Below are 15,436 nucleotides of genomic sequence, written 5' to 3' on the forward strand. Positions count from 1 at the left end.
TTCGACATTACAGGCCATGTTACTCTTAAATACATTTATTCAGGGATTTGTAATTATAGGAAGTTCAATTATGAATCATGTGGACTTAGCGAAACTTTTCCATGTGCATTTTCTGCACAGACCAGTGCATTTCATTTGGGAAGTGTTTATCTTGCGAGACTGACAGCAGCAGTGACCTGAGTCATTGCAGACCAATGACTGTGATGTCAGTAGGAAATGCTAAGGGAGTTGTAATTGTTTTGAACGTGGAGTTACAGTTGAAATCTGGGGAACTAATGAGTATGGGACTGAGTCAAGTCAAGTCAAGTCAAAAGATTTATATAGCGCGCTACATACCCAGAGGGTCTCAAGGCGCTTGAAGAAGGGTGGGGAGTTACTTGTCAAATATCCATGTTTTGAGTTGCTTTCTGAATGCTAGGTGGTTCTGAGTAAGGCGAAGGTGAGTGGGGAGTGAGTTCCAAGTTTTAGCTGCTAGGTAGGAGAAGGATCTACCTCCCATGGTGGTTTTGTTGATGCGAGGTACAGTGGCAAGGGCTTGGTTGGAGGATCGTAGCTGGCGGGAGGGGGTGTAGAAGGATAGTCGTGTGTTGAGGCATTCGGGTCCTATTTCGTAGAGTGCTTTGTGTGCGTGGGTTAGGAGCCGGAAAGTAATCCTCTTATTGACGGGGAGCCAGTGGAGGTTTTTCAGGTGATCAGAGATGTGTTCTTTACGCGGGATGTCTAATATGAGCCTGGCTGAGGCGTTCTGGATGCGTTGTAGTTTTTTCTGGAGTTTTGCGGTGATGCCGGCGTAGAGGGTGTTTCCGTAGTCCAGTCGGCTCGTGACCAGAGCGTGGGTGACTGTTTTTCTAGTTTCGGTAGGGATCCAGCGAAATGTTTTTTTGAGCATGCGAAGAATGTTGAAGCAAGATGAAGAAACGGCGTTGACTTGTCCGTTCATCGAGAGTGAGGCATCCAGGATGACGCCCAGGTTCCGTGCGTGGTCCGTCGGGATGGGTGCTTTTCCAAGGGCCTCTGGCCACCAAGAGTCGTCCCAGGCGGAGGGGGAGGTACCTAAGATGAGGACTTCTGTTTTGTCTGAGTTCAGTTTCAGACGGCTGTGCTTCATCCATTCGGCTACTTCTTTCATTCCTTCGTGTAGGTTGGTTTTGGCCGTGTTAGGGTCTCTGGTGAGTGATAGGATCAGTTGAGTGTCGTCGGCGTAGGAGATGATGTTGAGGTTATGTTGGCGTGCGATGGCCGCGAGGGGGCTCATGTAAACGTTGAAGAGGGTGGGACTGAGTGAGGACCCTTGGGGTACGCCGCAGATGACTTCAGTGGCCTCTGATTTGAATGGTGGAAGGCGGACTCTCTGTGTTCTTCCGGAGAGGAATGAGGTGATCCATTCCAGTGCTTTTCCTTGGATTCCGATGTTTTTGAGGCGCTGTAGAAGGGTGCTATGGCAGACCGTGTTGAAGGCTGCGGAGAGGTCGAGGAGAATGAGGGCGACTGTGTCTCCATTGTCCAGTAGAGTTCGAATGTTGTCTGTTGCTGCGATGAGGGCGGTTTCGGTGCTAGGCTTGGCTCGGAAGCCGGATTGTGAAGAGTCGAGCTTTCTCGATGACTTTGGCCGGGAATGGAAGGAGTGAGATAGGGCGATAGTTTTTGAGTTCGGTGGGGTCAGCTGTAGGTTTCTTCAGGAGGGCGCTGAGTTCGGCATGTTTCCAGCTTTCCGGGAAGGTTGCGGAGTTGAGGGAGCAGTTGATGACATCTCGGAGGTGCGGTGCAATAATGGAGTCTGCTTTGTTAAAGATGTGGTGAGGGCAGGGGTCTGTGGGGGATCCTGAATGGATAGAGTTCATCAGACGGATGGTGTCCTCAGTGGAGATTGGCTTCCATTCATTGAGGATGTTCAGGGGGGGTGGGGGTCCTGCAGTGGATTGGGTGGGTTGGTCTCCGGGTTGGTTGTCGAAGCTGTTGTGGATGTCTGCAATTTTGTTGTTGGAAGAATGAGGCTAGGGAGTCGCAGAGGGCTTGAGAGGGGGTGATGTCGTTGGAGTTGGCTGAGGGGTTGGTAAATTCCTTGACGATGTTGAATAATTCCTTGCTGTTGTGGGCATTGTTATCTAGACGGTCCTTGAAGGCTGTTTTCTTGGCGTTTCGGATTAGTTGGTGGTGTATACGGGTGGCGTTTATGAAGGCGTCTTTGGTGCTGGTGGTTGGGTCTTTTTTCCAGGCCTTCTCGAGGGAGCGACAGAGTTTCTTGGATTTCTTAAGGTCATCGTTGAACCAGGAGGCCTTCTTGCTGCCTAGTTTTATTTGTCGTTTTTTCAGTGGTGCTAGGATGTCGGCGCTGTTGGATAACCATTGGGTGAGGTTGGTGGCTGCTTGGTCTGGGTTTGAGGAGTGGGCGGGGGGTTTTGAAGAAGCGATGAGGAGATCTGGTCGATGGTGATTTTGTTCCAGTTTCTTTGCAGAGTGGGATGGTGGTGGTTGTTGGATGTGGGCTTGTTGTAGGTGAAGTGAACTCAGCTGTGGTCAGTCCAAAGGAGAGCTGTGGTGTGGCTGAAGGAGACATGTTTGCTGGAGGTGAAGATAGGGTCAAGTGTGTGACCTGCGATGTGGGTGGAGGTAGAGACAAGTTGTTTAAGTCAGAGGTTTGCGAGGTTGTCCAAAAGGGTGGTGGTGTTGCGGTCGTTGTTCTTTTCAAGGTGAAAGTTGAGGTCTCCCAAAAGGATGTAGTCCTCGGAGGGGAGTGCGTGTGGAGTGATGAAGTCCGTGATGTCTTCACTAAATTGTGCGCGGGGTCCTGGTGGCCTGTAAAGGAGGGTGCCTCTGAGTGTGGTCTTGGGGTCGATGTGGATCTGGAAGTGAAGGTGTTCAGAGTTGGCGAGATTGACGTCTGAGCTGGTTGAGATGCGGATGGATTTCTTATGGACGATAGCGATGCCTCCTCCTGTGTGTCCGGTACGGTCCTTGCGAATGATCTTATAGCCTTCCGGAATGGCAATGGTGATGTCTGGGGCTGAAGAGGCATTCATCCATGTTTCTGTTAGGAAGGCGACGTCCGGAGAGATGGTGTCGAGTAGATTCCAGAGGTCGATGGCGTGTCTGTGGACCGAGCGAATGTTGAGCAGGATGCATTGTAGGTGGTTGGGATCGGATATCTGTTGTGTGTTCATAGATGAAGAGTTGTTATTGGTGCCGTCGAACTTGCAGGAGTAGCAGGAAAAGGGTCCATGGGTGTGTCCAGGAGCGGCTTGGACGCAGATGGGGGAGCAGCCAGGGTTAAGGGCTAGGAGGGTGGTGGCATCGTACGTAATGCGGGAGGGCTGGGCAATGCGAGGGCCAGGGGGTCTGGTGCTGGGCGCGGTCCAGGCGCGGACAGGCGTAGACGGGCTTACCTTTGGCGCACCTTCGGCGCGACTGGGGCGCGAACGCTGCGCGTGGACGCTGCGCGCAAATGCAGCGGTCATATATGGATGGTGAAGGGGGGAGGGGCGAGGGCGGCTCAGCTGGGAGGCGGGGCGGGCTCAAGGGAACGAAGCACAACAACAACAAAAACAAAATGGAGGGGAGGGCAGAGCAGGGCGCCGGGGGATATCGCAGAAATAATGTGCAGGTCAATATCAGAGCAAGCCAACAGAGCAGCGACCAAGCAATCTAAACGCTAGTATATTCCTGGCGCTATTAAAACAAAACTTTGTCACAATGCAGCTTCACGATACGATACCACGTCTCAGCACAGAGACAGGGGAGCGACCACTCAAGGCAGGAGCGAAGAATGGATCACAGCGCTGCGAGGTCAGGGGACGCTGTATATTGGTAGTGGGAGGGCGGCTCAGCTGGGAGGCGGGGCGGGCTCAAGGGAACGGAGCACAACAACAACAAAAACAAAATGGAGGGGAGGGCAGAGCAGGGCGCCGGGGGAAATCGCAGAAATAATGCGCAGGTCAATATCAGAGCAAGCCAGCAGAGCAGCGACCAAGCAATCTAAACGCTAGTATATTCCTGGCGCTATTAAAACAAATCTTTGTCACAATGCAGCTTCACGATACGATACCACGTCTCAGCACAGAGACAGGGGAGCGACCACTCAAGGCAGGAGCGAAGAATGGATCAGATCTCTGAAAAAGCCTTTCTCATATGAAGCCCTATTGGTAGTTAATGTAACAAGGCTACAGAGGTTCTTCACACACTTCTCATGAGAAGGACCCCAGGCTTCTAGTGTAAAGGGTTCTCCCTTACCTTGCCATGCATTGGTCAGGTGTAGGCTCTGTAGGTGCCTCCCAGATTTCTGCTGCTGCTTCCTCCTGCCGCTTCAGCAATTCTGCAGTAGAACTTAGTGTCGTCGTCAGCATTTTCTTTTTTCCCCTGCATGCTACGGCTCAACTGACCGGCACTAGGGTTTCTGGGGTAAAACTTTAATGCATGCAGGTATGTCGGTAATGCTGCATGCAGGGAGGCATTCTTAGTACCATGGCATTGTACACATCAATCTATTTTCTTTAATATGTTTTGATCTATAAACAAATCCTGAAATTAATAGAATATTTCTATGTTTACTGCTGGTGATTTTTGCTGTGTTTCATTATTTATTTATCCCCTATCCAAGATAGCTGAACTGCTCCCTGGATTGCATCACATCCTATTTTGATTTGTGGATTCTCTCTCCTTTCTCCAGTTCCTACTTCATTACTCCTTGCTTTTCGCTCTGCTGCTTAGTTTGATAGTTGGAAGGTTATTTGGTCTCCAGTTTTTTCCTTTCTACTGGATATTATTTTTCTGGGGCAACTCTAGACTTTCAGTCATATCCTAGTTTGTTTCTGGAGATCGTAACTCAATCCCACAGACTGAGAAGATACTTCATCCTTTGCCGATAAGACATGCTCTTGGCACCTGGACTTATGGCCAAAAGCTGCTAGAGTTATTCAGTATGCAAGACTTGAAAAGTGGCCACCAAAACTATTCCATCTAGGTATGATTGCCGATTAGTAGAGCTCGCACAAGTCATGGGAGTGGAACCCTTGTCAAGCATTCAAAAAGTAGGGATTAGGCAGGATAGTACGCTAAGCCTAAGCTTATCAGTTGTAAACTTTAAATCGGCAGAATAATGAATACCCTCATGACGTGGAACATTGCAGGATTAGGCTCTAAGGTGGGATCCCCTGAGTGGCACGCTTTTTTTGAGAGGTTTGATGTCTGCTTGTTCCATGAGACCTGGTCAGAAACCCCTTTTTTTGTGCCGGATATTTGAATTTTTATATCCCAGCTGCTAAGGGTCCACAAGCGAGACCATCAGCAGGCCTGACAATGTGGGTGAAGCAAGATAGGGGGCTGAGCACTCAAATTATCCCAACCAACAGGCAGTTAGACTGTCTAGGGGTACTAGAGGGATTGTAGTATTGTACAACTTGTACGTGCGGTGCTCAAGGGGGAAAAAGTCAGGTGTTTTAGCGGCACTTCACGATCTTCTGTAGAGTAATCAGTCATGCTTACCTTTGATTATTGTGGGGGATTTTAATACAACGTTTGAGCCACTTAAATGAGGAGGGTAACCATTCAGATGAGGGAGATCTAAGAAGGGGTGTCCCAAAGTTGGAGTTAGAGCCAATAAAAAAAAGTCTGATGTGGCGATCCATATAAATTCAATATGTATGGAAAATGGTTTACGGGCACTGAATGGCCGTACAAAGTCCGATAAACTGGGGGCTGTTACATTTAACGGTTACAGTGCCAGTAGGATAGATTATGTGCTGGTCAGCCTAGTACTGTGACACACAGTGAGGGATATGATAATACAAGACAGATTGGAAAGTGATCATCATCCTCTTTGTGTGGAAATAGACCTGTTTGGTTATAAGTCTTGTAATGGAACAGCAGATAGTTATATATCTAAGGATGTGGTACCATCAAATGATCAAAGAAGACTAAAATGGACCAAATTAAAAGAACTACCCGTAGTGCTGACTAGCATTGATAATTGATTTATGGTAATCAATAATAAGTGCAACAGTAGTGAAAACATTGGATAGCGTAGGGGTAAATATTACTATTCCCACTCCAGAGAGTGCAACAGTAGGGCAAACAGTGGAAGCGTAGGCGTAAAAATTACTATTCCCACTCAAGAGAGTGCAACAGTAGGGAAAGCGTTGGATACCGTAGGGGTAAAAACTACTATTCGCACTCCAGTGAGTGCAACAGTAGAGAAATCATTGGATAGCGTAGGGGTAAAAATGACTATTCTTACACCAGTGAGTGCAACAGTAGGGAAAGCGTTGGATAGCGTAGGGGCAAAAATTACTATTCCCACTCCAGAGAGTGCAACAGTAGGGACAGCGTTGGATAGCGTAGGCGTAAACATTACTATTCCCACTCCAGGGAGTGGAACAGTAGGGAAAGCGTTGGATACCTTAGGGGTAAGAATTACTATTCCCACTCCAGTGAGTGCAACAGTAGGGAAAACGTTGGATAGCGTAGGGGTAAAAATTACTATTCCCACTCCAGTGAGTGCAACAGTAGGGAAAGAAATGATTTATTATCAAAATAAGATGACATTAATTATCAATATCGATAAAAAAAATAATTAAAAATAATGACCAATTAATTACCAATTAAATGGTAATTAATAATGAGTGCAACAGTAGTGAAAACGTTGGTTAGCGTAGGGGTAAATATTACTATTCCCACTCCGAAGAGTGTAACAGTAGGGAAAACATTGGATAGCGTAGGCATAAAAATTACTATGCCCACTCCAGAGAGTGCAACAGTAGGGAAAGCGTTGGATACCGTAGGGGTAAAAATTACTATTGGTACTCCAGTGAGTGCAACAGTAGAGAAATCATTGGATAGCGTATGGCTAAACATTACTATTCTTACTCAAGTGAGTGCAACAGTAGGGAAAGCGTTGGATAGCGTAGGGGCAAAAATTACTATTCCCACTCCAGGGAGTGCAACAGTAAGGACAGCATTGGATAGCGTAGGGGTAAAAATTACTATTCCCACTCCAGGGAGTGCAACAGTAGGGAAAGCGTTGGATACCATAGGGGTAAAAATTACTATTCCAACTCCAGTGAATGCAACAGTAGGGAAAGCATTGGATAGCGGGGGGGGGGTAAAAATTACTATTCCCACTCCAGAGAGTGCAACAGTAGGGAAAGAGTTGGATACCGTAGGGGTAAAAATTACTATTCCCACTCCAAACAGTGCAACAGTAGGGAAAGCGTTGGATGAGGGGGGGGGAGGGGGTAAAAATTACTTTCCCCACTCTAGTGAGTGCAACAGTAGGGAAAGCGCTGGATAGCATAGGGGCAAACATTACTATTTCCACTCCAGAGAGTGCAACAGTAGGGAAAACGTTGGATAGCGTAGGGGTAAAAATTACTATTCCCACTCCAAACAGTGCAACAGTAGGGAAAGCGTTGGATAGCGGGGGGGGGGTAAAAATGACTATTTCCACTCCAGAGAGTGCAACAGTAGTGAAAGCGTTGGATAGCGTAGGGGTGAAAATTACTATTCCCACTCCAGGAAGTGCAACAGTAGGGAAAACGTTAGATAGCATAGTGGTCAAAATTACTATTCCCACTCCAGAGAGTGCAACAGTAGGGAAAGAAATTATTTAATATTAAAATAAGATTACATTAATTATCAATACCAATGAAACATTAATTAAAAATAATGACCAAGTAATAACAATTAATTACCAATTAAAAAACATTATTACCAATTAATAAATTAATTACCAATACATAATTAATTATCAATTAATTATCAATAAATATAAATAAATAAATAAAATAACTTTATTACAATTAAATTACTTCCCACCCAATTTCCCTATAAAATCACAACCCGCTCCTAATAATAAAAAATACAATTAACATAATTATCAACTAATACATAAAAAATAATTACCAATTTATAAAAATGAATTACCAATTAATAAACATTATTTACAATTAATAATTATTTATCAAATAATTAATTATCAATACATATAAATATAATGTAATATTTAATTTACCATAATTAAATTACTTCCCACCCTTTTCCCCTATAAACCCACAACCCCCTCCTAATAATAAAAAATACAATTAACAAAATGATCAATTAATCAATTAATACAAATTAGTTACCAATTTATAAAATGTAATTACCAATTAATAATTAATTATCAATCAATTAATTATCAATACATATAAATAAAAATGTATATTTAATTTAATATAATTAAATTACTTCCCACCCTATTCCCCTATAAACCCACAACCCATTATAGAATTAAATTATGCAAAAATGTAATTACATACCATTCATTACTTAAAAAAATTAAACATACATTAGAAAAATAATACATAACTTTAACACATATACTACCATACATAACACTAAAAAAATGTGATATTATGGGAATCTATATTATAAAATTCGATATTATGGGAATCTATATTATAAAATTCGATATTATGGAATTCGATACTTCCTACCTCAATTTCGATATTCTGTCTATCTATATTTTGATAATTCGATATTCTGTCCATTCTATATTTTTGATTCGATATACTGTCCTTTCGATATTTTGGAATCGATATTTAGGGTGTTCACCATGCTTAACATTTGTAATGCTCCCAAAACTGTGAAATGCTTCAGAATGTTTGGCATTGATTGTCTGTCAATCCATATGTTCTAGCTCAAATCCCTAATGTCCACACAAATTCTATTATTTTTACTTTATTCCTTGGGCACCAAAGCCCCTGGTGCAAGCCACTTGGAGGCCTCAATTTGTTCAATCACTCCCAACTTATTCAACTTATGCAACTCCTCTCCCAGTGAGTCTAACATCAAATTGATTAATTTATGTACTACCGGTCGCACTCCTATTTTTCAACACTATCGTCTGTTTAAATCCACCAAATTATCCCAAGTTCTTTTCGGAGCACCTGGGAAAAGTATAAACTGAACCTTAAGCCTCATTCAATCATAAAATCAACTGTATTCATTTGAAACTATTGTGGTACCTGGTTCCCTTTGATGCTTCCAACCGAGGGCTTGATGTCCCCTCTTGGCTTTATGTACCTTAACAATGGTCTCTTTTCCTCTGAATCTATTCAGCATGCATGTAAAATTGGTTCTTGTTTTTCCATAACCACCAGCACTGATATTCAGCTTACAAACTCACATGATACAATGTCACACTCCGGCATGATACGTTCACCTTGACCACATGCTCCAACAACTTCTTCAGTCTCTGTGACTTGTAACACAACCTTCTTCGCGTTCACTATTATTCTGTTCACCATTTTGTGCTAATAATAAGTTTTTACCACCAGGATCCTTCACTACTGCTACTTCAGCCTCACATATGTTCTCATTCCTCATTTATTGCACCCACCGGATGTGTGCTCCAACATTTTTACAATTGTAATGGCTTTCTTCAAAACTATGTTCATTGCTAGCGATTTTCTCAGATCTTGAGATGCTTAGTGCATCAACCATACCATCAAATATACAAACTCACATGTTCTTTCCATGTTCCTCAGTCATGCTCCATAATTCTCCACTCTATCAGTCTTTCCTTGTTATCATGCATACATTATTTGCCTTTCCAGTGCAACACTGATTTGAGAACCAAATTGTCCCTCTAGGATCCTTACAGAAATTCCATTCACATCACAAGACTCATTATCGCCATTTCCCAGTGTAGTTCCTCAATACTCTCATAGATATTTCTCCCCTTGAAGATTAGTTTATGTATATGTACACCCTGTTTTCTTGCAAGTTGGAATTTCTCTCACCCTCTGGCAATCTAGTTTGAATCAAATACATTTTTCTATTGTTTCCAGTGCAATAATGGTTCACTAGCTTCAGAAATGAACAGTGGTGGCTGTGACATACTGGCAGCAGTCATTAGTAAGTTAATATAATAAGTTAAAGAAAAATAAAATAGTTATCTTATATAACGAACTAACACAACAATATACAATAACAATGCAATAATATGCTTAACTTCCTAGAGTGATTTCAAGTATATGGCAGTGATTCATATTCATTGAGTGTCTCAGGATATTAATTAGCTGAATAGCACTCTTCAAAATCAGATTTCCAGAGTTTACAAAAGTTATCTTACTAACACTGCTTTCAGTCCTATGTGTCTTGTGCACTTTTGCTCTTCAAGCTAAATTTAGAATCAGAACTGCTCTGCCGTGAAATGTCATTGCAAACAGTTGGCTCATAAAATGAGTCACTTTGTACCAGGAAATTGTAATTCAAAGTAAAGTGTACTGATATCCTGGTGTGGGTTGAAGTCTTTCTTCCCATTCCGGATACACCTTAGCAGTACTTTACATTATTGAGCAAGCTACGTTAAGCCATCTGATTTAAATACAAAGACTCATCTGCACAAATATATCCGCGCAGAACTCCAGTGCGGTGTTGGCCTAATTCAAATAGCTGCTGTGTACAACTCCATGCAGCGTAATGCATCACACATTCTCTTGATATTCAGGAATATGGGCATTTTCTGTCTCACATTACGGTGATAGATGCAAAATGATGCAAAGACATCACTGATTCAAGTACAATTTTGTTCATCTCAACTTAGAGTTGTTCCACACAATTTGCAGGATCTTCTCAGTGTGCATTGAAAATGTCAAATTAACAACCTGAGACACCTCTGTGATACCTGAAGATTCCAGTTCATGGTGCACTGTCACTTTACCATTTTACTATATAAATTCATGGGTGGTGGTGCAATTATATTTGTCCTCTTCAGAGGCTGATTGTGTTGGGTTGTCACCATCTGTTGTGTTTTGCCCTCTCCTCACAGGAAGAAAAGAGGTTCACAGCACTGATAGGAGGCAGAGGTTTATTCGGCATAAAGAGACAGACTGCCAATGACCAGACAGCTGAACAGTTTTCTTCAACTGATTGCTGAACATTCTAGTTCTTTAACATCAAAAGAACAAACGGCTGACCAGGGTTAAGCACATCAAATTCATATGTACAGTCTATTTAGGGATGGTGCAATTGCTTCCAGCTCCCGCCGTCCGAGGATGAGATAATGGGAGAATGTTCACGAATAAGGAAGGTGCACTCAATACAAAGTCAATCAATCAGGCCAAGTTTGTCCAAAATTGCTTCTTTTATTAAGTTAATCATAAAAACTGGCACACAGCCAATGATTTTCTTTCCCAGTTGCCAGAGGGAACTTCGTCAGGGCTGTAACTATTATAAACAAACATCACATAAAAAAAGAAAAACACAACAACAATATTAACAACATCACAAACTTGACATTAGTTAAACATAAATACTTTGCACCAAAAAGATAAAAAAACAACTCATAATTCCAAGAGAAAAAGTCAGTCAAATAATAATATGCTCAAAGACCAGACAAATGGCTAAGATAGATGAACACATAGGTATAAACAGAGCAATACCATCATACAGTGAAATTATACATGACTAGAGGAAACAACACACAGTTATATCGAAAAAACCCAGACAGGAAGAATAAGTATGAAAGAGTTACCACAGTAGCAAGATAACATACTGGTAGGAGAGATTAGTTATTCTCACCTCAGAAATATCCGGCTTAGGAATCAGTATATAGTATGTTATAGGAAGATATACAGTTCCAAAACGCGATAAACATCCAATCAGAAATAGGCATATATTGTAAGATCTATAATAGAAAGGAAATGTAAACACAAATACCTTCTCATGCGTAGCAGCAAAGGGTGCTTAATCATAAGTACCACAATATCGGTAAAAAACAGCATGCTCTTATTAGAAATACAGAGAGGGGAACTCCTCAGAAGAACCCTCTAAGAGTTCTAAGGTACCACCATCGCCCCTCTAACCAAAGAGTGGAGGCTCAAAAAGCATCACAACTCTTTCATATATCCCAGACTTACCTCAAATCAAGAAAGCACTAGGTCCATAGTATCAAGTATAGATAAAAACACACAAGTCCATGGGTGGCTCCTTCTTCAGGGAACTTTATAATAAATGGTTCATGATGTGAGGCCTGTTAAGAAGCTAATCAATAAAAAAACATTGCAGACTGTGTATATCGATAATATAAAAGGAGACAGAGACATTAGTCTATATTCGATCAAGAAAGCCCTAAACCACCACCGCAGAGATATTTCACCCATTTAAAATGTGCGGTACAACAGCACTATGAATGGTAGAAGGCCACCGGATTACGCATGCCAAATTGGCAAAAAACAAATTGCAAGAAATGGGAAACCATTGCATACAAAAGTGCACACATAATATGCATTCAGTAATATCTCTAAGTATCAAAGACATGTGTCAAAGTAAAAAGAGCAGGTACCACAGAGCAAAACATGCAAGAGGCGCAAATTACGAGAAGCGAGAAACTATCGCATCAAACAGTGCACACTAAGGGGCCGATTATGATGGCGGACGGACCTGAGTCCGTCCGCCACCATAGAGAAGGAGGGACAGTCCGCAGGGGCAGCGGCGGTCCCTCCATGCAGATTAGGATGTGACCGCCAGGGTGGCGGTCACATCCTCTATTTTTAACATTGCGGCGGGTGCAGCTTCAAGCTGCACCCGCCGCAATGTTAAAAATGCATGTATTACATTTACATGCACATAGAGGCAGGCACCGCTTTGTGCCTGCCGCTTTGTGCCTGTAAATGTTGGGGGGTACCATAGGTACCCCCCATGTGCACCCCCCACCCCCCGACACCCTGGGGGCCCGCAACGGGCCCCCAAAAGCCAAAGTCCACATGCTTTTCCACGGCGGAAAAGCAGCCGCGGAAAAGCATGTCTCCTTGCAAATCCTAATTTGGCTGACGGTGTCTTGCAGACACCGTCACCAAATAGCCCTCCCCTCCCCGCGGATCAGTGGCGGACGGACCTGCAGTCCGCCGCTGGTCATCCACAATCCCACCGCCATCCTAATCCGGTGGTGGGTGTTCTATGTGGCTGCAGCGGTGAATCCGCATACTCCGGGACGGCGGTGGCTTCCGCCGGCCCGGAGTATGCCGATTCACCGCAATCATAATGAGGCCCATAGTGTGTATACAGTCACATCTCCAAGTGTGAAGGACATATGTGCATACAGTAATATCTCTAAATATCAAGGACATTTGTCACAGAAAAAGTAGCAGGTGCCGCAGAGCCAAACACGTGAGTGGCACACATTACGAGAAACGTGAATCCATCGCATCAAACAGTGCCGCGTTTTTAAAACTTCGTGGTAAACGATGTTTACCAACACAATCGCATCAAACAGTGCACACATGATGTGCATACAGTCACAACCAGAAAATCAGGAACCCACTATGAAGGGTTCAGAGACCTAGTTGGTGTGTATGGTTACTGCCAATTTTGTCAGTGTGTACCAAAATGAGAAAGAAACATTTCTTTCTAGAGTCCCCTCACTCACCGGGGTTTCCCCACGGTGACATGCTTCATCATTGGGGCCATCCCAGTTCTCTACGAAAAGGGGCGTGCTGCGACTAGCGGACTACGCAGGAGCACTATTTTTGTGAAACGGCTATGTGGGGTGTAAAGTGTTGTGGTGGTGGAGTGGGTGTGTGATTAAAAATACCGTGCTAGTGGGCCTCAACAATTTATTCTGCTCCTAGTTTGGTATGTTAAAATGGGGTAACACTGTATTCTAACCTTAAATTTGGGCTAGATCAGTGTTCTGTGGTCTACATGTTTCAAGCTCCCCAAGCTTTTCATCAGGACCATACAGGGTCCAGCCCTGTATTTTCCACTCCTATATTTAAATAAATAGGTTGTTTTTCAAAAATAGTTGTTGTACTATGCGCTGTTAATGGTTAAACATGCGTTTTTATACATACGATTTGTATCCTATTCGTATTTCTGTAAAAGAGAATGACATTTGGTTAGTGGCAAACATCCCCCCTAAAGAGCAAGGGGATCACACATGCAGCTCACTTTGTCTAGGGCGTGAGTGTGCCTTGTGCACCATATCGGTGCGTGCAGGCTTTCAAAACCAGTGCAAATATAAAAGAACTGTGAAAAAAGTGGTTTCTGTGAATTCACACATATAAATGACACAGGACTTAATGTGACTATAGACAAGACACACAACATATATACACAAAATATTGTCATGACAAAGGGCATATTTACATGTATGAGTGCTAAGTTACACTTCATGGTCTCAGGCGAGGGCAGGATCGCCTCGTGGAAACATTGCTGTGAAGTTTTGAGATGATAGTTACATTTCTTTCTCATCTACAATTGTGCGTTTTTATCATGAAGAGTAAAAACCCTCCAAAGAGTTGAAACACCAGTATTATTTCGCGATGTTCTACTTACTGCCTATCGGCAAACCCGCTCGGTACTACCTGTTCGATCCTCACCCGACCGCATATTGATGCTGGAAGGGTACGCCGGTGTATTTAGAATCACCGCGCTTCCGGGTTCAGAGCGTTTACGAAGACTAGACCGTTCCATATGCGGCGGCCATCTTGAATGTATGTCGATGGAGTGGGCGCGAGTGTGATGTAAAATCTTTTGTGGAATTCGTATTTGGCCAGGCTTTTGAAAACTGAGTTTTTTCCAGTAATACCCCAATGTTAAGCTTTCGTTTCATATAATTTAGAACACAGTTTCAGAAAAATTAAAGAATCATTATTTATTTCGGATAATTGATCAGAAAAGTAGTTGAACCCATCAGGTTAAGGTTATTTGAGGTTTGGGTTCTGTGATAGTAGTATATTACTTTCCTTTACAGCTATATGGGTTTGCTTACTGTTTTTGGATAAAGTTCAGAAGGTTTAATAGATTTTATGAATGGTCAGAGAGATTCAGGGAGAATAATAGACCTTCATGGTTTATTGTTGTTTTCTGTGGATCACGCTAGATTCTAAATGCGCCCCATGGGATTTCATCGTTGAGCCCAAGGTTGTCAGTGTGTAATCGGAACACCCATCTCTGTTCTCGTTCATGGAGAATTCTATCAAGGCTGTCCTTGTTTTTTACTGTTTCCAACACCACCCAAGTTAGGTCATTGGGTGTGTGGTTCTGCTCGATGAAGTGGGTAGTCATCCTGGTGGTGGCTCGTTTGCACCTGATGTTGCTCCTATGTTCCACTATGCGGGTACTGACCTTCCTCGTGGTCATACCTACATAGTGTAAGTTACATGTGCATGTTATTAGATACACCACTCCACTGGTGTTGCAATTAGAGAAACCTCTTAGTTCCCATTTTGTAGCGTTGTTGAAGGTTACAGTTTTTGTTGCAGATGTTAAGTGACAGACACTGCAATTGTTACAGGGAAAATGTCCACTTGGTAGTGGTTGGGTTCTTATTGTCTGGTTTGTAAGTATGGGGCGAGTGTGAACCAGGAAATCTTTCAAGTTTTTCCCCCGGCGGTGGCTGAACATAGGAGTAGGTATGGTCAATCCTCCACTGTTGACCATAGGCCAATGTTTTTTGATT

General features: G+C 43.1%; 1 protein-coding gene across 1 annotated transcript in view; it reads left to right on the plus strand.

Annotated features, from left to right (window-relative positions):
* The window catches only part of LOC147734642 (protein mono-ADP-ribosyltransferase PARP12-like), a 335,778-nt gene that overhangs the window by 58,282 nt on the left and 262,060 nt on the right, over positions 1–15,436 (plus strand). The gene's annotated exons all lie outside the window — the stretch shown is intronic.

This window comes from Lissotriton vulgaris, chromosome 1_2, assembly GCF_964263255.1.
Source record: "Lissotriton vulgaris chromosome 1_2, aLisVul1.2, whole genome shotgun sequence".
NCBI lineage: Eukaryota > Metazoa > Chordata > Amphibia > Caudata > Salamandridae > Lissotriton > Lissotriton vulgaris.